This window comes from Fukomys damarensis, unplaced genomic scaffold (genome assembly GCF_012274545.1).
Source record: "Fukomys damarensis isolate Sample0158 unplaced genomic scaffold, DMR_v1.0_HiC HiC_scaffold_4, whole genome shotgun sequence".
Classification (NCBI taxonomy): Eukaryota; Metazoa; Chordata; class Mammalia; order Rodentia; family Bathyergidae; genus Fukomys; species Fukomys damarensis.
In genome coordinates, this window is record NW_022900916.1 from 65644246 (window position 1) to 65668070 (window position 23825).

General features: G+C 35.2%; 1 long non-coding RNA gene across 3 annotated transcripts in view; it reads left to right on the forward strand.

Moving 5' to 3' along the window:
- LOC117284125 overlaps nt 1-13801 on the forward strand; it is a 27167-nt gene extending 13366 nt beyond the window's left edge. Inside the window, exons 2-4 of one of the 3 annotated variants that reach the window (XR_004515215.1) lie at nt 2133-2250; nt 13386-13486; nt 13602-13801. This is a non-coding gene — a long non-coding RNA (uncharacterized LOC117284125). Of the gene's footprint in view, nt 1-2132; nt 2251-12834; nt 12920-13385; nt 13491-13601 lie in introns of all 3 variants that reach the window. The other 2 variants (XR_004515217.1, XR_004515216.1) reach the window with 2 other exon arrangements.
- The last annotated feature ends 10024 nt before the right edge of the window (nt 13802-23825 follow it).

A 23825-nucleotide genomic window follows, 5' to 3' on the forward strand; every position in this document is an offset into this window, starting at 1 on the left:
TTGGGTGCCCCAAAATTTTTTAATTTACTCTTTTTTTTTTTTTTTTTTTTTTTGGTACCAGGGATCAAACTCAGGCCCTTGTGCTTATGAGGCAGGTGTCGGAACCACTGAGCTAAATCCCCAGCTCCATCTAACTTACTCTTGATGTCACTTTTTTTTTTCCATTTTTCTCCATACATCTTCTACTGGGATACATAATTTTGAAAAATCACTAAATAGTTTATAAAATAAAACTACAAACCAGGTATTAACTTGTGAGAGGCAGTCCAGATCATCCTCAGTTTAGAAGCAGCCCTCTCTCAGTTTCCAACTTTCCTGCAAGTCTTCCACATCTAGCAAGACACAGCAACTCTCCCAGAACTCTTCACAAGCAAGTAAGCATGACTTTTCCCCTAGAGAAATCACAAGTATACCAGAACTGTGCCCCTGTGAGAGCAGCAGGGTATATATGCTGCCTCCTTCGACAGAGAAATAATTGGGAGTTGGAGAGTTGATAAGCATTCAAGCTGTCATTTATTTCAGAATCCCCTTGCAAAAGTTTTAATTTTGCAGTTGTGAAATTTGAACACAATCAGCTCAAATGTGAAACATGAGCTCCACTGGGGACAGAGACTTTTTGTCTAGTCTGCTACTCTTCTAGCTATTGCTAAGGGCTCGATAATTATAAGGTAAATGCAACAGGACAAGAAAAAGTGACCAGGTATGCAGTATGTCGTTTATAAGACTGAACAAAGAAATGAATCTCTCATTAGGTGAAGTCGATCAGGATTGGATAGGCTCAGCTCAGGGCACACTTGGTAAATATCTGGGAAATTGGTCTTATCTGAGAATATGTTAAAAAAAAATTCTCCTATTGTCACATATTCTGGAAGCTGTTGTTTCCTTTCATTCTATTTAGCAAAATCCATCCTGAAATCAGTAGAAATATACAGTAAGGAGGTTCCTCAAAAATTAGAAATAGAATTGTCAGATGATCCCACTGGACATCGGGATGCTGGATGGACATCTACACCCCTATTTTGTGACATCTATAGAATTTTCACCCTGCTTTCTTTCTCTGGGAATTTTATCACCAGCTTCTGAGCTCTTGGCCCCCAAAGTACGGAATTTTATTTTGTTCTTTATCTCCTACCAATTACAATTAAAGAAATAAGGTCTAATAATTATTGTTTTTAATTACTCCACCCAAAAAGTCAAATTTTTACACCAAAGAAGGTTTTCTGTATCAACACAGACATAATTAATTTCTATATTTCTGTACTATATTACTCTATCTTCTCACTGTCAATTCTGTCTTCTAAATGCAATTCCACTCACACAGTGGACACTATCCATTGTTGTGTGCTCCAAAACATAACTCCAGCAGACGTCCCTGTCCTTTAGCCCTTGCAACATTGTATGTAATATTGACATGCCCTAGGGCTCTGTCCTTGTACTCTTCTCTTGATCTTGATCTACTGTTCACTCCTTAGGTGATCTCCAAATGCATGACTTTAAACACTGACAATCTATGAAAAATTCCTGATGTACCTCCCTAAGCCAAGCCGTGCTGCTGAACTATAAATTAATACACTCAAATTGCTTACTTAACAACTCCAGCTGGATAACTAAGAGGCATCTTTAATTTACCACATTCAAAATGGAACTCTTGTTTTCCTCCTTATCTTCCCTGCACAAAGTCTCATAATGGTAATTCCATTTTTTCCAGTTATTCCAATCAAAATATTTGAAGGCATAATTGAATTATCATTTTAACTTATAACTTAACTACACACAGTTACCCATACAGGCTATCAACTTTCTCTTCACACAAATCCAGAGTCTGACAGTTTTAGCTAATCTAATTCTAATCACCTCCATCCTGATACAAGCCACCTTCATGATCCATTTCAACATGTAGGATTGCTCCTTCTGCCTTTGTCTCAATACAGTCTCATACAATTATCATCATGACTCTTATAAAAGTTGAATGATGCCATGTTTTCTTTAAGAGCTCCAATGGTGGCTTTCTGGCTTCCTCTGAGTGGAAATCAGAAAACTTGCCCACCTTAGCCCAACAAAAACAGCTTTGATCATCTTACCATCCTAATCAATTTAAACTCCTTATCAACCTAAAATCTTCATGTTCGCAGGATTACCACCACCATCTGAGATATCTGATCATTTCTCCAATTATAAGATCCTCATCCATCTAGGATTGGTACCACACTCTGAGTCATCTGCTACTCCTTATGAACCCAGTAAATGGTGGTAAATTCAAGGTGTCTGTCTTTTTTCAGTAATTTCCTGTCTATTCTTTAATTTGCCTTGCACAGTCATGGTTCACAGGAGATCAGGAACCACTGCAGGCGTTCCGCAAATGTCCCCTTTCCCTATTCCCTACACATCAGGTTTAGTGTTTCTGTTTTAATATTTAGATCTTTGATCCATTTGGATTTTAGCTTTGGTAAAAGATAGGGGTCTCGTTTTAACCTTTAGCAACTTGATACCTAGTTGTTCCAGCACCATTTATTAAAGAGGCTGCCTTTCCTTTGGTGAGGGTGTTTGGCTCCTTTTTCAAAGATGGGGTGACTGAGTATCTCTGAAATTGTTTCGGAATCTTCTTTTTTTTTTTTTTTTGCCGGTACCATGCTGTATTTGTCAGACAAAGTAGAAACATCAAGTAATATGAAAAAATGTTCAGCATCACTGGTCACACATTAAACACAAATGAAAATAATGCTGAAATTCCATCTCACTCCAGAAAAAATGGCTGTTATCAAGACATCAACCAATAAGAAATGCTGACAGGGCTGTGGGAAAAAGGGAACCCTTCTCCACTGTTAATGAGAGTGTAGACTGGTGTTAACTGCTGTAGAAATCAGAGTGGAGATTCCTTATAAAACACAAACTAGAAATTTCATTTGACCCAACTATTCCTTTTCTTGGTTTCTTCCCAAAAGGCTTAAAAGCATCATATAACAGCAATATATGTACACGCATGTTTATAGTGGCAGAGCTTTATAGCTAAATCTTTGAAATACCTCAAATGCTATTGGATTGGATTGTATAAAGAAGATTTTAAAAAATAAAATAAAATCCCAACAGAACTAGAGAAAACAATCCAAAAATTCATTCGGAATCAGAAGAGACCTAGAATAGCTAAAGCAATTCTAGGCAAGAGGCATGGCAGGGGGTATCACAATCCCCAACTTGAAACTATACTACAAAGCCACTGTGATAAAAGCAGTGAGGTACTGGCAAAAAAACAAACAAACAAAAAAGCCAGAGGATCAGTGGAACAGATTAGAACATGCAGAAGCAACTCCTGACATATTCAGCTACCTGATCTTCGACAAAGGAGCCAACCATCCTTACTGGAGAAAAGATAGCCTCTTTAATAAATTGTGCTGGGAGAAACTGGATTTCAACTTGTCAGAGATTAAACCTAGACCTATATCTTACACCATGCACTCAAGTAAAATCCAAGTGGATTAAAGATCTAAATATTAAAACAGAAACACTAAACTTGCTAAAAGATAGGTAGATCTCTTGAAGATATTGGCATAGGAAAGACTGTATGAACAAATCCTCAGTAGCACGGGACTAGCACAAAGAATCAACAATTGGGATCTCATCTTTTTAAAAAGCTTTTGCAATGCCAGAGAAATCACCAGCAGAGCTAAGAGACAACCCACAATGTGGGAAAAAATTTTTACCAGCTGTTCCTCAGACAAAAGTCTACTATCTAGAATATATAAAGAACTCAAAAAACTCAGATGTCCCAAATATTATGATCAAATTCAAAAAATGGGCATCTGAAATGAACAGGCAATTCTCAGACAAAAAAGTAAAAGTAGCGAATAAATATATGAAAAAATGTTCAACATCATTGGTCATTGGAAAGATGCAGATGAAAACAACACTGAGATTCCACCTCACCCTAGAAAGAATGGCTATCAAGAAATCAACCAATAATAGATGTTGGTGGGTTTGCGGGAAGATAGGGAGCCTTCATCATTGATGGTGGGAGTGCAGACTGGTGCAACCACTGTACAAATCAATGTGGAGATACCTCAAACAACTAGAATTAGAAGTACAACTTGATCCCAGATATTCCTCTGCTGGGTATCTTCCCAAAACAATTAAAAGAATCATAACCACAGCAATATAAGCTCACCCATGGTTATAGCAGCACAGTTTGTAATAGCCAAAATTTTGAAACAGCACAACTGCCTGTCAACTGGAGACTGGATTGAAAAAATGTGGATTTTTTAAAAATGGTGCACTACTCAGCCATAAAGAATGAGAAACTAGAGATATTTATACCTAAGTGGATGCACACTGAGCGCATACTCTTAAGTGAAATTAACAAGACACATGTGTAAATACTTAATAGTTTCTCTGGTGTGAAACACTAAAAGTTGTAAATAAGGATCAAAATGTACAATTGATATTGTATAACAGGAAGAAAAGGTCTAAAAGAGTAGAGGAAGTGGAAGGGATAGGGGCAAGGTTTAAAAAAGGGGAAAGAAAAATATGTGAAAAGGAAAAACCTGGAAACAATGTCCTTGTAAACAGGGAATGGTGGAAGGTAGTGAAGGTAGGGCTGGGGAATGGGGAAATATAAGAACCAAGTCATACAAAGGTACAAGATCCCAATGATGAATGTAACTGTACTGTATATCTAAAATGTACCAATAAACTCAATTTTTAAAATGGAATACTACTTAGCCACAAAGCTAAACTAGGTTTATTTATAATTAAATGGATGTACCTCAAGACCATACTCTTAAGTGAAATAAATAGGACACACGTGTAAATGTCCAATCATTTCCTCTGTTGTCAGAAACCAAAATGATAAATAGGACCAAAATGAATAATACATATTATGAAATAGGAAGAAAATATTCAAAGGAGAAGGGGAGCTGGGAGTGAGGTGAGGGAAAGAAAAGAAGGAAAAACATGAGAAAAGAAGAAAAAATTGAAACAAAGCTTTTGTGAATAGGAAGGGATGGAGGGCTTGAAGGGAGGAAAGGGAATGGAAAACAATAAGAACTAAGACATATCATATACAGGTTCAAATTCCCTATACAGAATGGGATTATAATGTCCACTTAAAATGGACCAATAAGCTTAATGAATTAAAAAAAAAGAAATGAAGGAGACAAAATCATAATGGACACTAGTAAAATCCAAAAGACTATTAGTAACTATTTTGAATACCTGTACTACAATAAATTGGAAAATCTAGAAGAAATGGAGAACTCCTAGGTACATATTAATTATAAAATCTGATCCAAGAATATATAAGAAGCCTGAATGATCTAGTAATGAAATTGATGATTAAAAGAAAATGCATCAATTTTAAAAAAACCTAGAATCCAACAGATTCACCACTGAATTCTACAAGAACATCAGCAAAGTTCTAACAGCAATATTTTTCAAATTCCTTAATGAAATTCAAAGGGAAGGAGTACTCATCTCGATAGATGCAGAAAAAGCATTTGAAAAATTCAACAACCATTCATGATAAAAATCCTGCAAAAAAGTAGAATAGGTGGTCTATATCTCAAATTAATAAAGACTATCTATGAAAAACCAATAGCCAATATCATATTAAATGGCCCAAAACTGAAAACCTTCATGTTAAAATCAGGAACAAGACAAGGATGCCCACTATCACCACTCCTCCTCAATATAGTTCTGGAAACATTAGCCATAGCAATTAGACAAGAGAAAGAAATTGAAGCAAAAAAGATAGGAAAGGAAGACGTTAAACCATCATTATTTGCTGACGATATGATACTCTACATTGAAGGCCCCCAAAAAATCCATCAAAAGACTTCTAGACTTAATGGACACTTTTAGCAGAGTAGCAGAATACAAGGTCAACACCCAAAAATCAATATCCCTCTAGTACACAAATAACAGTCTCACTGAGAGAGAAATTAGGGAAACAATTCCTTTCACAATAGCACCCAAGAAAAGTATCTAGGAATCAATCTAACAAAAGACGCAAAAAACATCTACACTGAAAACTACAGCAGTCTGAATAAAGAGATCGAAGAGGATATAAGAAAATGGAAAGATATCCCCTGCTCCTGGGTAGGAAGAATCAACATAGTGAAAATGGCCTTACTGCCAAAACTGCTATACAGATTCAATGCAATGCCAATTGAAATTCCAACACTATATTTCACAGAACTAGAAAAAATAATCCAAAAATTCATTTGGAACCATAAGAGACCTAGAATAGCAAAAGCCATCCTAGGCAACAGACACACAGCAGTGGGTATAACAATTCCCAATTTGAAACTATACTGCAAAGCCACTGTGATAAAAACAGCATGGTACTAATACTAGCAAAGAAACAGATCTGAGGATCAGTGGAACAGATTGGAAGACACAAAAATAACTTCAGATGTACTCAGCTACCTCATATTTGACAAAGGAGCTGACCATCCCCACTGGAGGAAAGATAGCCTCTTTAATAAATGGTGTTGGAGAAACTGGATTTCAACCTGTCAAAGATTAAAACTAGACCCTTATCTTTCACCATACACTAAATTAAAATCCAAGTGGATTAAAGATCTAAATATTAAAACAGAAACACTGAACTTGCTGGAAGGTAAGTTAGGTAGAACTCTTGAAGACATTGGCGTAGGAAAAGACTTTATGAACAAATCTTCAGTAGCACGGGAACTAGCAGAAAGAATCAACAACTGGGATCTCATCTTATTAAAAAGCTTCTAGGGCTGGAAATTTAACTCAGTGGTTTCGCTGCCTGCCTTGCAAGCACAAGGTCCTGAGTTCGATCTCTGGTACCAAAAATAAAAATAAAAAAAATAAAAAATCAACAGAACTAAGAGACAACCTACAATGTGGGAAAAAAATTTTACCAGCTGCTCCTCAGACAAAGGACTATTATCTAGAATATATAAAGAACTCAAAACAATCAGCCCACCCCAAATATAAAGACCCAATTCAAAAATGGGCATCTGAAATGAACAGACATTTCTCAGACGAAGTAAAAGCAGCAAGTAAATATATGAAAAAATGTTCCACATCACTGGTCATTGGAGAGATGCAGATGAAAACAACACTGAGATTCTACCATACCCCACAAAGAATGGCTGCTATCAAGAAATCACACAATAACAAATGTTTGTGGGGTTGTGGGGAGAAAGGAACCCTTCTCCATTGTTGGTGGGAGTGCAGACTGGTGCAACCACTATGGAAATCAATATGGAGATACCTCAGAGAGCTTGGACTGGAGGTTCCATTTGACCCAGCCATCCCTCTGCTGGGTGTCTTTCCAAAAGAATTAAAAGAATCATATCACAGTGATATATGTGCACCTATGTTTATAGAGGCATAGTTTGTAATACCCAAATCTTGGAAACAGCCCATTTGCCCATAAGTTGGAAACTGGATAAAGAAGATGTGGTTTTTCTATAAAATGGAATACTAGTCAGCCATAAAGAATGAGAAATTAGATTAATTCATAGGAAAATGGATACATATTGAGGATATACTCCTAAGAGAAATAAATAAGTCACACATGTGTAAATACAGAATAGTTTCCCTGGTGTGAAAAACTATAATAGTACATAAGATCCTAATGAGATATTTGACATTGTGAAATAGGAATAAAAGGACTAAAGGTGTAGGGAAAGTGGGAAGTGTAGGGGAAAAGTAATAAGGGAAAAGAAAAAATATGAAAAAATGGAAATAAAGTGTTTCTAAATCAGGAGGGAGGAGGGGGTGAAGGGAGGGAGGGGACAAGCGGAAAAAATGAGAACCAAGAGCTGTCTTGTAAAGGTACAAGACCCCAATAATGAATGTAACTGTACTGTATACCTAAAATGTACCAATAAAGTCAATTTAAAAAAAGAAAATTAATACAAAAGTTCTATCTATAAACACAATACACACTTAATTCAGATAAAAATGGAGTTTGTTAGACTTTGGTGAAAGAACTACATTCTGCCTAAGACAGATAAATATACAATAGAATCTTATAGAAATATTAAAATAAAAGAAGAAATTAAATTTACCAAATAAAAACTAACATGAAAAAGTAGGACTATCAATATTAACAGAGTAGCCTAGGAATAAACTTGGTTGAGCTAACAAGGTTTGTTTACACTAGCCAAAGACTTACAACCGACAGTATGGGTCCATACAAGTGGGCCAAGAATTATCTACATAGCGCTGGCAAAACATGTACTTTGAGTGTGTCTCTGAGGACATTTCTAGAAGAGACAGCATTTGAATTCATAGACAGTCAAAGTAAAAACAGTTGAACTTACCAGTGAGAACAGGCAACGGCCAATCTATGTGGGGCCTCAGTAGAACAAAATGGTGGGAAGAGGGCAAAAGTGGCTTCTCTGATGGAATTGAGACATCTACCTTCTCCTGCCCCTGCACCTCAGTGCCTCTGGTGCTCAGTCTTCGAACACAAGTAAGAACTCACATCAACAACCCTCTACCTGCTCTCCTCAGAACAAATTCTGTCTTTGGGTTTTTGGTCCTCTACGTACACGTGGCAGATTATGGGACTTTTGGAACGATGTGAATCAATTCCTATAATAAATCACCTCTTATCTCCTTCAGGACAGAGTCAGTAGAATATATATTCAAACTCTCTCTCCAAATATATGTAATATATTTATATAAATATATATATAATATGTATAAATATATATCCCATATGTATATATGTGTCCTGTATATGTATATATCCTATTGATTCTCGGTCTTTTAAACAATTACTAACACAAACTACAACAATCATTCGCCTCCATGACGTAAATATATGTGCATTTAAATAAATTAGTAAGCATCAAAGATTCAATTGAATGATTTTGAGAGCGATTTAGATATAAATTCTTGATGCCTACATTTGCAATATGGCAAAATGTCATTATAACTAAAGTTTTGATGAAAATTTTTGATATTAATTTAAACAAGCATAAGAGGGAGTATATTTTTCAGAGTTCACTCAAAGCAGACTGAGACTGAGACATTACCAGAGGGTAAGGAGTTTTCAGTTTTGGCTTCCTTGCCAACTAATAATTTCTTCCTTGCTTATTAACCAAAAGCTTGTTCCATAGACTATCAGTTGGGACTAATACCCCTTTTAACATTCCTGGGAATAATATATATATATATTGACTACCTCAATACTTGCTACCAGCATCTTCTTCTCTTCTTGTATTACACCTATGCTACTACTAAAAGAAATCTGTTTATCTGATTTAAAATAATCAGCTTTAGCCATTATTAGCACGGAAATAATTTCTTGTAGTGACAAGGATCAATCCAGTCTCTGAACAATAACTGAAAACATAAGCATCATTAAAATAGACTGCTTTTCTTTTCTTAGCTAGTTTATTTCTCACCTGTATGAATTAAATCTTAAAAAGAAATTCTGAACTTTATGTGTATTATGCATATAGAATGTATTTATCATACAGATTAATAAAATTTCATATTTTACAAGAAAAGAAATGGAGATGCTTTATTTCAGGAAGCACAAAGCTGACTCTGTAAAATGATGCAGGAATACATCCTTTATTCCTGGAGATGGTATATTCTATTACAACTAATGGATATTTCAATCCAGAATATTTTCTTTAAGCCTTATGGGGAAGTCAAAATGATCAACATGCCTTTATTTTTTACAGTGAGATTAGTTTGCCTGAGACAAATGAATGTCTTATACTAGCACACTTTAAATAAATAGGAGCAAAGTGTGAAATTTCAGATTTATCAAAAACATGAACAAATTTTAGACTAAGGATTCAGACGGCCCTTACAGGAAGTGAGATAGATCATACTTCTCTATATTTTATTCCTAAAATGAGTAATCTTCAGAGATGTAGTAATAGGACTAAAATTATTAATGTAAACAATAGAGGGCTTATCCAAGAATGGTTTTGCTATAATTGTCAAATATAGTTCATATTTTTTTTTATAAATTGGGATCTTCTGTCACTCCTTGTAACCTTCAGGAAATTGATCATTGATTAGATTTCTCGTTCATCTTGACAGCTGTATGTCCTAGTCTATTTGTAACTCTCATCAAAACATTCTTAAATCTTTCTGTTTGGATGATCTGTTGGCAAATAGAAAGAATAGGTCAAAAACAACAAAAAAGATGAGACTTCTCTCATACCTATTCTCATACAAATACATCTTCTATATTTTTAAGCATTTTTTAAAATGGAAATGAGTCAATTTTGTCTAGAACTGTGTAAAGATTTATAAATACTTATATATAAAGCTATCAAACTGTAAGTCAGTCCTAGTGAAGTGATTTGAAAGATGTTTATGTATGATTTTATTTAATCATTTTTATTCATATTTCTTTATTATCTCTTTTCTTCAGACTTTTTGTAAGAAACAAGTAATTTTGCAAAAATAGAAACTTTTCAAAAGCAGTCATTTAAAAGGAAGCATTAGCAAAAGATAGAGTTAAGTGAGCTATTCAGTACTACCAAAATGTTTCATGGCCAAGCAGCTACATCATTTTTATGAAAAGATAAAAATGTAAAAACTATAAATTCAACCTTGATTTTATGCACACTGTGTTCTAATTATAACAACCCAATGTATAAACAATACATGCTATAGTTCTGACAGTGAAGTTGTGATGAAACAGAGTCCAAATTTTAATTATACACAGTTCTAATACAGTGAGCACTGCAGCATTTCTGTCATCTTTGAAATGGTAACAGAATGAAAAAAGTTTTTGAAATATGAGCATGAAGGTAATGAGATCAATAAATGTCAGCTAGAAAAGTAATCACAACTCCTGAGACTCACTGACCTTTCTACAAATTCCAGAAATAATAGAGTAGCTTAGGATGAGGAATTCTTTAACAATGAGAAACTGATACAATTATAAGAAGAAAGGGAAGCCGAGATTTCCCTGTGACATCAAAAACATTGCCTATAAAGGTAATTTTGACACAATAATTTATTCCCTTTATTTTTCTTCTAAGGTCACCACCAATACAGATCACAAATCTTTGGTGTTTACAGAGACAAAATTTTCATTGAAGCTTTCTGAATACTAAAATACCTGCATCATAAGCTTTTTGTTTTGTGATGTTTAGCATTCTAATAGATTTTAATTAGTTGGTAAAATTTAAATACTCAAAGTGACAAATACTCTATTTTTGGTACTTTTAAAATCTTCCACTATAAATATAAATTAGAAAAATTCAATTTGGGTAAGTGTCTCAAGGAGTTTTGGGGAAAAATTTAATCAACATGAAATATTCAACATTTGACTATAAAATATAATTACTTAAAGTTCTATACTATGATATTAGTATAATTTTGAAGTCCAAAAACTTTAAACTATAAAATACTGTTGGCAACATGGGTGAGTTTCCACAAGGATAAAAGGGGCTAGAGGGAATATATTTTCAGTTGTTATGACATTTATCCTAAGAGCAGGCTGAAAACTGAGTCTTTTATCCTAACAAATCAGAGAGTAGTTCTGCTGAATCACAGGTATTCATAAGTGATGGAGGAACCAGGAAAAAGAGAAAGCCAGAGGTATGAGCCACAGATTCTCCTAAATCTTGTCCCTGTCCTCGGCTGACCCCTGACATAGGCATGCAGCGGGCAAACCCAGGCAGTCCATGCAAAGCTGAAAAATTGCACTAAGACTTGAGATTCTGGCCAAGGAGCAAAGTTTGCAATCACAGTACCTGGGAAGCAGTTCAGAATTACTTGGCACATGAAGAATCAAACATGTAACCAAGATCAAAAGAAAAGACATGCAAATGAGGTTTGAGTGGACAAAAGTTTACCCAAAAAAGTCTATAAAAGTAGACTCTCCCCAAAACAAAAGACCCAATAAAAATGGGCAGTAGAAACCCAATAGAAAAGAAAGACATTTCTCTGAAGGAGAAGTACAAATACCACACAGAAAAAAAACTGTTCAACATCTCTGGCCATTGGAGAAATGAAAACTAAAAGAACACTGAGATTCCATCTTATTCCAGAAAGAATGGCAATTATCAAGAAAGCAAATAATAACAAAAGCTGGTGAAGCTGTGGGTAAGAAGGGACCATTGTACATTCTTGCTGGGAATGTAAACTAATGCAATCATGGAAATCAGTGTGGCGATTCCTCAAAAAAATAAAACCTGAAATTCCATTTGAGCAGGATGTCCCCCTTCTAGATATTTTCCCAAAGGATATAAAGACATCATATTACAGCATACCCATATTTACATCAGCACAATCCATAATAGCTAAATATTAGAAGCAGCCTATATGTCCATCAACATGTGAATGGATAAAGAAAATGTGATGTTCGTACACAATGGTGTACTACTCCTCCATAAAAAAGGATAAACATGAGTCTTTTGTAGGAAAGTGTATGTACCTTGAAACCATAATGTTAAGCAGAATAACACAAACACACAAGTTTAAATATCACATCATTTCTTATATGATAAACCCAAAATATCAATAAGGAGAAAAATAAAAGTAGGATACTAGGAAATAGGGAGGCAGATCTTTTGCAAAAGAGAGATAAAGGGACTGTGAAGGAAGAGAGAGGTAGGTGTGTTCTCCACATATACCAGCTCCCCCAAGAAATATAATCAGTGTGTATTGCAAACATGTAACTGTAAAAACAATGTTTTTAATAAAGTGATAAATAAATTGATTGAGCCAGAATACTTTTCTAGTCTACCAGTGCCTGAATCTGGTAAGAAATGTAGACCTACTAAATGATATTAAGCACATTAAACAATAAAGATAGGGTCTTTAATAGGATTATTCAAGAAGCAACATGACCATCTGCATCTGTTTGCATCCACAAAGATCCCAACTGAAAAGGCACTGTTTCGAAGAAGATCCTCTTGGCACACCTGTGTATTGGGAGACAACAAAGGAGTACACTCTAAAGGTAATACACATGCTGCACAGCCAACAGGCAGGAGCCAGTTCTGGAGTTAATAGGCAAACAAGGCCGCCAGCATTTTAAAGAGCTTGTCAACTGGAAGCAACATTTATCTAAGTTATGGCATTAATTCAGTGTTGACTACTTGTTGATACAAAGCATAAGAATTTGGGGTAAATAACAACACAAATAATGACCACCACAGTATCAGAATATAGTATAAGTACAATGGGATATATACAACTGAGATTAGGAGGTCAAGATAATACAAGAAAGGCCAGCTAAAAACTCATTTACTGCTCTAGATGTGCTATATTTGGAAATTAAAAGTATAGTGGTACTGATGGCAGAAAACACTCCATAATATTCTAACATATTTCACAGTTTCAGTATGTATCAATGCATAGTAAAAGAATATATACTCCTATTCTAACTAAATACTCATTCAGAACTATTATTTTTGTCCTCCCAGAAAATTCCCAACATGGGGAATCAAGATACATCTGAATAGCAAGATCTGAATATCTGTCTTGAATGAAAACAAACATTGAAAACAGAAGATGGAAGTCTGATGTAGGTCAGAATAGAGCATCTTCTCAATGTCCCCTTTCTTTTGGGGGTGCTATACCTGCCAACTGCATTTCCCCAAAATGATATTTTAACACAAGTTAATGTGCTCCTATTTCAGAGTTATATATGATGTTTCCTACTTGAGAAGAATTACACAAATTCAGCATTAAAGACAACACATCAAGGCTTCTGAAGCTTATACAGGACCCAGATATTCCTGATGTCTCTGGAAAGCTCCTTTGCTATGAAAAGGATAATTACAATGCAACCCCTGAAAGAACTCGAGAAATAAACATTTACATCAACCTGTCATGCTTTGACTTCTGAATAGGTCAGATTTCATTCCCATCAGTTTGCGAAGTGCTGAGCATATTACCACCTGCAACGTAAGTGTAAAATAGTATTAGTTGCAGAAATAACTCAGGCTCTGCTTTATGACTTCACAGAAAATGAAGCCCATGATGACTTTTTCATAAATCTAAATTACTTTTCCAATGGAAAATTACAATTCTAGTATAAATAATCTTGCTACACACATACACATATTTCTATGGATAACTTATTTCCTGGTAGTTAAAAATACAGGTTGAGTGAACAGTCTTCAGCAAAAGAATACAGTTCCGCCATTTGTGCCTGTCTTGCAGCTCTTTTATTGTGTTAGCAATTTAAAATTCTCTTTGAAGACTGTCAGTGGATTTCCATCTAAAATATATCATAGCCCATGATGATTTTTCCATGTCAGATAAATCCCAAATTATAAAATTTTCCTTAACAATACTAATGGAAAGTAAATATGCAATAATATTATGCCACTTTCTTGTGGGTAAATTAAATAACATTCTCATAAAGGTAGTGAATGGGAAATAATTTATATTTCTACTTGAGTTTAAAAGTCCATTAAATAATCACTTGATCTGATTAGAAATTTCATGCATCAGACAACAAGAAGAAACATGGAAAAATTAACCATAGATTGGGTGATAACGAGTGTAAATATCAGGCAACCTAAAAGCCAGAACCACTATCCTGTTAATAAGGAACTCCACAAGCAGAAGTAATATTCACTAGCCCAAAGAACTACATTATACACCAAGAACTGAGTATTTGAATTAGATTTATAAAATTAGCAGGAGCCTTTCTGTTCGAAAGAGCATAACAAGTACACAGATAAAATGCTGTAGAGCTTCATAATTACCATTTAGAACTTGGAGGAAGGAGGTGAAGAAAGGGTAAATACACATCCAATTTCACACATAACTAGCCAGTTATAAAGCTGAAATTATAACCCACGGAAGAGAAAATTTACAGCTTTCAAATACCTGAAATATATCTGATATGGTATATAATTGTTGCTTCATGCTGAGCTGCCATTTTGTACTTACTGTGGGATGGTTTTAAAAAATAAACACAAAATGCACTACTGCCTTTCAATTTTAAGAGCATAACCATGGGAAATGTGTACTTGACAGTAAACATGGCACTTTTCTCCCATGTTCCTACTGCTTCTGTTTTGAAAAAGCCACACATTTTACCATAGACAAGCCCTTAAATGAAGGAAAATGCACACATTTTCTTTTAATGCTCTGGTTCAAGTGGCATTAGGTATATAATTACTCAAAAATACAATACTTTTGCACATTCCTCAGTAAATGCTCTCTTAATATGTGTCAAAAAAACCTTTATATACCATTTTATACCTCAGAATGAAAGCTCTTGTTTTAAGAAAGTCAACAAATACAATCTTTTGCCATATTAAAAATGGTCACATCACTTAGAATTAGAACTGAATTATGATACACAGACAGTTTAAGGCCACTTTTTAAAATTTTGCTTTAAACCAGGTGTCGTGGTGCACACCTATAATCCCAGCACTTGGGAGGCTGAGGCAGGAGGATTGCTATGAGTTTGAGACCAGCCTGGGCTACATAGGGAGTTCCAGATCAGTCTCAACTATAGTGAGACCCTGTCTCAAAAAAAAAAACAAACCCAAAATAAATAAATACAATATCGCTTTAATTTTTCACACCTTAGAGACAGATATTAACAGATGTCTGGTTGAGAAATACAAGAAAAAGTACCTTCAAATCACAGTGGAGTTATTGTGTTTAATGATTATATTATTTCAGGCATAAAATAAAATTATATTTACTTTACACTCTATCCACAAACAAAACATTGATAATTATCATTCTTTAATTCAGTATCAATAATACATCCCATTATGGAACTTTCTTCTTATGTTAGTATTTTGGTGAAAGCTACCTGCATTTTACAATCCTATCTACTGCAGCCAGTGGCATTAACTTTTATTTAGGCAAAGAAAAATCCCTTGATCATTTTCAAAGAAAAATCATTGAGATCCACCGGAATGTGGAGGACTGGATCAGCTGTGCAGAGATCCCGCCCTCGCCTGGCCTGCATCCAGCTGACCGGTGAGCCATGTGGGGGCCTCTGCAACACCCCCCACCGTGCTCTCGGGCCTCCTGATTGTGCCACTTCCTGGATCTATTCTGCACAGGCACAAGTGGTCGTAAAGTTCATTGTACTGAGCTCCAGAAGATAGAACAGAAGTGAACAACTGCAATAAAGGCACATCAGACCTCTGTAGTTGTTAAGTTGGAGGAATCACTGCCTTCCATCAGAACTTGGACAATCTTCAGGGGAAGGGGAAAGGGAACCTGTAGTAGAACCTTGTAGTTCAACCCTGTGGGAGGTCAGGGAGCTAAATTTGGGCCTTGCAGCCAGAATTTAGCCTGAATCGCAGTGGTCTGCCCTTGGCTAGCTGAGACTTAAATGACTTAGTTCTGCACATTGCTGCACACATTGTCTACTGTGACAGCAGAGACACACCCTGAAAGAGGCCCTTCAAATTCTTTATCTTCTTTCTTTTTTTTTTTTACCAGGGATTAAACTCAGGTCCCTTGTGCTTGCCAGGCAGGTGGCAGAACCTCTGAGCTAAATCCCCCGCCTTCTTTGTCTTCTTTCTTTTCCTCATTCCATTCTGCAAATTCTTTCTTTTTTCTGTCTTTTTCCAATTCAATCTCTTTCTTGCTCCCCCATATTATTCTTCATCTCACTTTCTGTTCCTATTCCTGCCCTAATTCGTATTTCTTCTCTTTTCTTTCTTTTTTTTTTTTTTTTTTTTTTTTTTTGGTTTTTTTTTGTTTTTTCTTCTTTCTTTTCTTTTTTTCTCTCTTCTTCCTCACTCAAGGGTCACTACTTTTAAAGGAAAGTAAGACCCTATTACTGTTAAATTGTTCTATTCTTGTCCTTATTCTCACACTCTGTCTTTCCCTCTTGTCTTTGACAGTTTCCTAAAGTTTGTGTGGTCATCCTGTGTCCTCTGGCCTCACTTGAAGACTTCTCCTATTTTTCTACCTATATATTGCTCTCACCCTAACTCTTTCTAAGCCCCATCCTAAAGAGTAAAGTTACTATATTAAAGAGTTTATTCACTGTAAACATATTTTGGGCTAGTCCTCAATTTTGATTTAATTCACATGGTTAAAGGTGATAGCTTAATAAATACCACAAATGGACAATTTTTAAGCTGTGCTTAATGCTATTGTGTTGCTGATTGTATCAGTTGGGCTAAAGAGTTGTGATTGATTTAATAAGTTGTCCTTTCTGATATTATGAAAATGAGAGTGTCCAGGAGTCATTACAGACTCAAAAACTAAAGTGCAGCTGTATCAGGAAGATAAAAATAATGGCCCAGGAATTAAACCAAGGCAATCCAACAATGAAAATAAAAATGAGAAATCACTTAAGCAAGACACAAAGATGGAATTCCAGTTCACAAATGGCAAACTCTAGGGGAAATGAGATGGAAAAGTCTAATAGTGAACCACCAGGACACCCTGAAGTCATAGCACAGGAAGTAACAAAACATCAATAAGGCTCTAGAAAAATTCAAAACAGAAATAATTTCTCAGATAACTATGGAGATGGTGAGCACAATGATAGACATGATGAAAGAATCTAGAAAAGAAAATGAGCAAAAAAAAAAAAATAGATAAGCTCAGGACCATGATAGAAACCATGAAGGCCCCGCATAAGAAAGAAATGGAAACCATGAAACAGATTCAAACAGATATTCAGGAGATTAAAAATTCTATGGAAAGTTTTCACAGCAGGATAAATAGAATTTCGATATAGAAGATGGGATTGCAGTCAGTGGCCGTGAAAAGAGAGGTCTCTTAAAAATAGTAAGAGATCATGGGAAATCAATCCAACAACTCCTAGATAATGCAAAGAAGAATAACATAAGACTGATAGGAATCCATGAAGTAGCAGGAGAAAATATAAATGACTTAAAAAAGATGTTCACAGAATTAATGACAGAAAACTTCCCAGAGGGGAAGAATTTGACATACAGACAAGTGAGGCATATAGGACTCCAACTACCCCAAAAAATCTACACACAGACATATAATAATCAATATCCCAGAAATGAAAGAGAAGAACAAAATACTACAGGCAGTTAGAGAAAAGAAACAAATCACATGCAAAGGAAAGCCCATCAGAATCAGAGCAGACTTTTCAACATAAACACTCAGGTCAAGGAGAGCCTGGAGTGAGGTATTTCAAGTCCTGAAAGAAAACAACCTCCAACCTAGACTGATGTATCCTGCAAAACTTTCTTTCAAAATGAATGAGGAAATAAGATACTTCCATGACAAAGAACACCTGAGGAACTTCATGAATACTAAACCAGCACTATAAGCAATTCCAAACAATTTCCTAGAAAAAGACAATGAAGGTCACAACACCATTCAGCCCAACAGAGCAAATCAATTAGGCAAGGCAAGAAACTAAAGGGAGGGGTGAAAAATAAAAACAGCCAACAGCAGGACAATACTAAAACAGTGATAAGTCAATACACATCAGTTATAACCATCAATGTCAATGGCCTCAATTCACAAATCAAGAGAAATAGACTGGCAGAATGGATTAAGAAGCAAAATCCAACAATATATTGTATACAAGAAACACACCTAGGCAAAAGGAAGCCCATAGACTGAAAGTGAAAGGATGGGAAATAATTCTTCATGCAAAAGGAGCCCAGGAAAAAACCAAGGCTAGTTATCTTATTCGCAGACAAAGTAAATTTCAAACCAAAACTGATTAAGAGAGACAAAGAAGGCCACTGCATCCTTGTAAAGGGAACAATTCAAGAGGAAGAACTGACAGTCATAAATATATATGCACCAAATATGAATGCCCCCAACTACATAAAAGGAATATTAAGGAACATAAAAAAAAATAAGAACTAATATAATTGTAGTGGGGGACCTAAATACCCCACTAGCATAAATAGATCTTCTAGACAAAAAATCAACAATGAAATACTAGAACTGAATCAGGCTTTTGAACATATGGACTTAGTAGATGTCTATAGAGTGTTCCACCCCACAAAATCAGAATATACATTCTTTTCAGCTGAACACAGGTCATTCTCCAAAATAGACCACATACGAGCTCATAGAACAGGTTTAAATGAATGCAAAGTAATCAAAGTTATCCCATGTATATTATCAGATCATAATGCAATTAAGCTGGAGATCAATAGCAAAAGAAACCATAAGAACTTCACAAACATATGGAAATTGAACAATACTCTCCTGAACAATCAATGGGTAACAGAGGGAAATAAAGGAGAAATTAGACAGTTTTTACAAATAAATGATAATGCCAATACAACATACAGAAATCTATGGGACACAATGAAAGCAGTTCTACATAGAAAATTCATAGCAGTGAATTCCCACACTAGGAAAACAGTGAGCTCAAATAAACAACCTAGTGATGAATCTTAGACTCCTAGAAAAGCAAGACCAAGAAAAACCCAAAGCTCATATAAGGGAGGGAATTATAAAGATTAGAGCAGAAATCAAAGCAACAGAAACTAAGAAAATGATATTAAAAATCAATGAATAGAGTTGATTTTTTGAAAGAATAAATAAAATCGATAAACCCTTAGCCAACCTTGTCAAAAAATGGGGAGGGGAAGGCGCAGATCCGTGCAAATACAAATGAAAATGGTGAAGCCACAACAGATCCAACAGAAATCCAGAGGATCATTAATACCTACTTTGAGAAACTATACTCTAATAAAATGGAAAATACAGAAGAAATGGAAAGATTTCTTGACACTTATGAATTCCCAAAGTTGAATAAAGAAGATAAAAAAATTCTAAACACCCCAATTACAATCAGTGAAATTGAAAATGTAATTAAAAGTTTACCAACAAAGAAAAGCCCAGGTCCTGATGGATTGACTGCTGAATTTTACAAGACATTTAGAGAAGAACTACTGCCACTACTCTTTAAACTTTTCAATGAAATTGTAAGGGAAGAAATACTTCCAAATTCATTCCTGGAATCAAGTGTTGCTTTGATTCCCAAACCAGGGAAAGGCCCAACTAAAAAAGAGAACTATAGGCCAATCACCTTAATGAACATAAATCTAAAAATCCTTAATAAAATACTGGCAAACAGAATACAGAGGGTCATCAAGAAGATCATTCACCATGACCAAGTCAGATTTATTCCAGGGATGTAAGGATGGTTGAATATACGTAAAGCAATAAATGTAATACACTATATTTACAGAGTTAAGGACAAAAACCATATGATCCTCTCAATAGATGCAGAAAAAGCATTCAACAAAATTCAACACTCATTCGTGACAAAAACCCTTAAAAACATCGGAATAGATGGTCTTTGTCTCAACTTGATAAAAGCTATCAATGAAAAACCAACAGCCAACATCATATTAAATAGCCAAAATCTGAAAACCTTCACTTTAAAATCAGGAATAAGACAAGGATGCCCACTATCACCACTCCTCCTCAATATAGTTCTGGAAACATTAGTCACAGCAATTAGACAAGAGAATGAAATTAAAGCAATAAAGATAGGAAAGAAAGAAGTTAAACGGTCATTATTTGCTAACAATGTGATACTATACACTGAAGACCCAAAAAATTCCGCCAAAAGACTTCTAGACTTAATTGACACTTTCAGAAGAGTAGCTGGATTCAAGGTGAATACTCAAAAATCAATAGCCTTCTTGTACACAAACAACAAACTCACTGAGAGAGAAATTAGGGAAACAATTCCTTTCACAATAGCATCCAAAAAAAATGAAGTGTCTAGGAATCAATCTAATGAAAGAAGGAGAAGACCTCTACACTGAAAACTATAGCACTCTGAAAAGAAGAGATTGAAGAGGATATAAGAAAATGGAAAGATATCCCCTGCTCCTGGGTAGGAAGAATCAACATAGTGAAAATGGCCATATTCCCAAAACTGCTATACAGATTCAATGCAATTCTGATGAAAATTCAAACAGTATATTTCACAGAACTAAAGAATATAATCCAAAAATTTATTTGGAACAGAAGAGACATAGAATAGCAAAAGCCATTCTAGGCAACAGAGACATGGCAGGTAGTATAACAATTCCCAATTTGAAATTATACTACAAAGCCACTGTGATAAATATAGCATGGTACTGGCAAAGAAATAGACCTGAAATCAGTGGAATAGATTGGAAGATACAGAAACAGCTCCAGATGTACTCAGCCAACTCATCTTTGACAAAGAAGCTAACCATCCTCACTGGAGGAAAGATAGCCTCTTTAATAAATGATGTTAGAGAAACTGGATGTCAACCTGCCAAAGATTAAAACTACACCCTTATCTTTCACCATGCACTAAACTAAAATCCAAGTGGATTAAAGATCTAAATATTAAAACAGAAACACTAAACTTGCTGGAAGATAGGCAGAACTCTGCAGGACAATGGCATAAGAAAAGACTTTATGAGCAAATCCTCAGTGGCATGGGAACTAGGTGAAAGAATCAACAACTGGGATCTCATCTTATTAAAAAGCTTCTGCACTGCAAAAGACACCAGAAACAGAGCTAAGAGACAACCTACAATGTGGGAAAAATTTTTACCAGCTGCTCCTCAGACAAAGGACTATTATCTAGAATATATAAAGAACACACACAAAAAAAATCAGGCCCCCAAATATAAAGAACCAATTCACATCTGAAATGAACAGACATTTCTCAAAGAAGGAAAAGCATCAAATAAATATATGAAAAAATGTTCCACATCACTGGTCATTTGAGAGATGCAGATGAAAACAACACTGAAATTCCACTTCATCCCACAAAAAGTGGCTGCTATCAAGAAATCAATCAATAACAAATGTTGGCGGGGATGTGGGGAGAAAGGAACCCTTCTCCATTGTTGGTGGGAGTGCAGACTGGTGCAACCACTATGGAAAGTAATATGGAGATACCTCAAAGAACTAGGATTAGAGGTTCCATTTGACCCAGCTATCCCTCTGCTGGGTATCTTTCCAAAAGAATTAAAAGAATCACACCACAGTGTTATATAGACACCCATGTTTACATGGGCACATTTTGTAATAGCTAAACTTGGAAACACCCCAATTGCCCATCAGTTGGAGACTGGATAAAGAAGATGTGGTTTTTCTATAAAATGGAATGCTATGCAGCCATAAATAATGAGAAAACTGGAGTCATTCATGGGAAAATGGATGCATATTGAGGCCATACTTTTAAGTGAAATAAGTCATACGTGTATAAATACCGAATAGTTTCTCAGGTGTGAAAAACTATAATGATAAATAAGATCCTAATGGTGTAATTGACAATGTGAATAGGAAAAAAAGGGTTAAAGATGTAGGGGAAGTGGGTAGGGTATGGAAAAGGAAATAAGGGAAAAGAAAAAATATGAGAAAATGAAAAAATGGAAACAAAGTTTTTGTAAATAGGGAAGGGTAGAGGGAGTGAAGGGAGGGCAGGGATATGGGAAAAAAATGAGAACCAAGACCTGTCATGTAAAGGTATAAGATCCCAATGATGAATGTAACTGTATTGTATATCTAAAATGTACTGATAAACTCAGTGAGAAAAAAAAATCATTGACCCATATGCATAATACAAATATTCATTCTTTTTGTATTTATAAATATTCATTTATATATTTTTAATTACTAGCAGTTTTGTTTATACATATCTTTATAAAACTTGAAACTTAAAGAGGAAGAGGTTTGTTTTGGTGCGTGTCAGCCTGTGGTGTGGTCAGCTGGCTCAAGCTGTAAGAACAGGCTGGCAGAGGGGTCAGCAGGGAAGAGGGTTCTCAACCCTTGGTAGTCCGGAAGCAGAGGAGAAAGGGAGGAGCCAGAAACAAGGATATCTACTTCTAGGTTGTGCCAGCAGTTGCTCACCAACTACCAGGCTCCGCCTTCTAACAGAAAATCAGATATGTGCAATGCCTTTCAAAAGTCCAAAGCCAGGAGTGGTGGCACACCCCTGTAATCCCAGCCCTCAGGAGGCTGAGGCAGGATTACTGTGGGTTTGGTGGCATACTGTACTACATAGTGAATTCAAGGTCAGTCTGAATCACATACAAAATTTCCAGATAGAATACTTAAGCCAGACTCTTAAAAATAGTCTCATATTATTATCTCTAAAAGAAATGTTTACATCTTAAGAAACAATTGATGAGTAATTCTGCATAAAAATTTTGTATTGTGAACCCTGTTAATAGAAATATGTTCAGTGTATTACACATGATTAGGCAAATATTAGTAATAACTGATCCATATAGTACACACACTGTTGATTTCATTTTATTTTTAAAGCACCACCAACAAAGTACTAAACAGCATTTATTGCATGTATATAATACTTTGGGAACTGCACTATAAAGTTCCCATACATTATTTAATTAACTCTGAGCCCTTTAAGGTAATTAGCCTTTGACTGGCATTTTATTTTTTATTTTTTCAAGTTTCTTTTATTGGTGTTTGCCAGTAGTACATAATAATTACATTACTCTTGACAATTTGATATGTGTACATAATACATCTTAATATCTTCTGCCCTTCCTCTCCCTCCCACCTCCCTCGATCTCTTGGTCCCCTCCCTTTTTGCAACAGATCTGTCTCGCTATTTACTATTATCTGACTTTCATTTTATTGTTTATTTATATTTTTGGTTTCTCATGTAAGAGACACCATGTGATATTTAAGCTTGTATGTCTGATTTATTTCACTTAACATTATGGTTTATCTTCTTTATGAAAGAGTATTAGTACATTATATGTTAACACTTCCTTTACCACTCTTTTGCTGCATACATAAGCTACTTTCATCATTTAACTGTTATAAATTGTGCTGATATAAATATAGGTAGGCAGGTAACACTGTAGTATAATGTCTTTAACGCTTTTGGGATGATATCTGGGAAAGGGATTGTTGGATCAAATGAAATTTCTAATTTTAGCTTTTGAGGA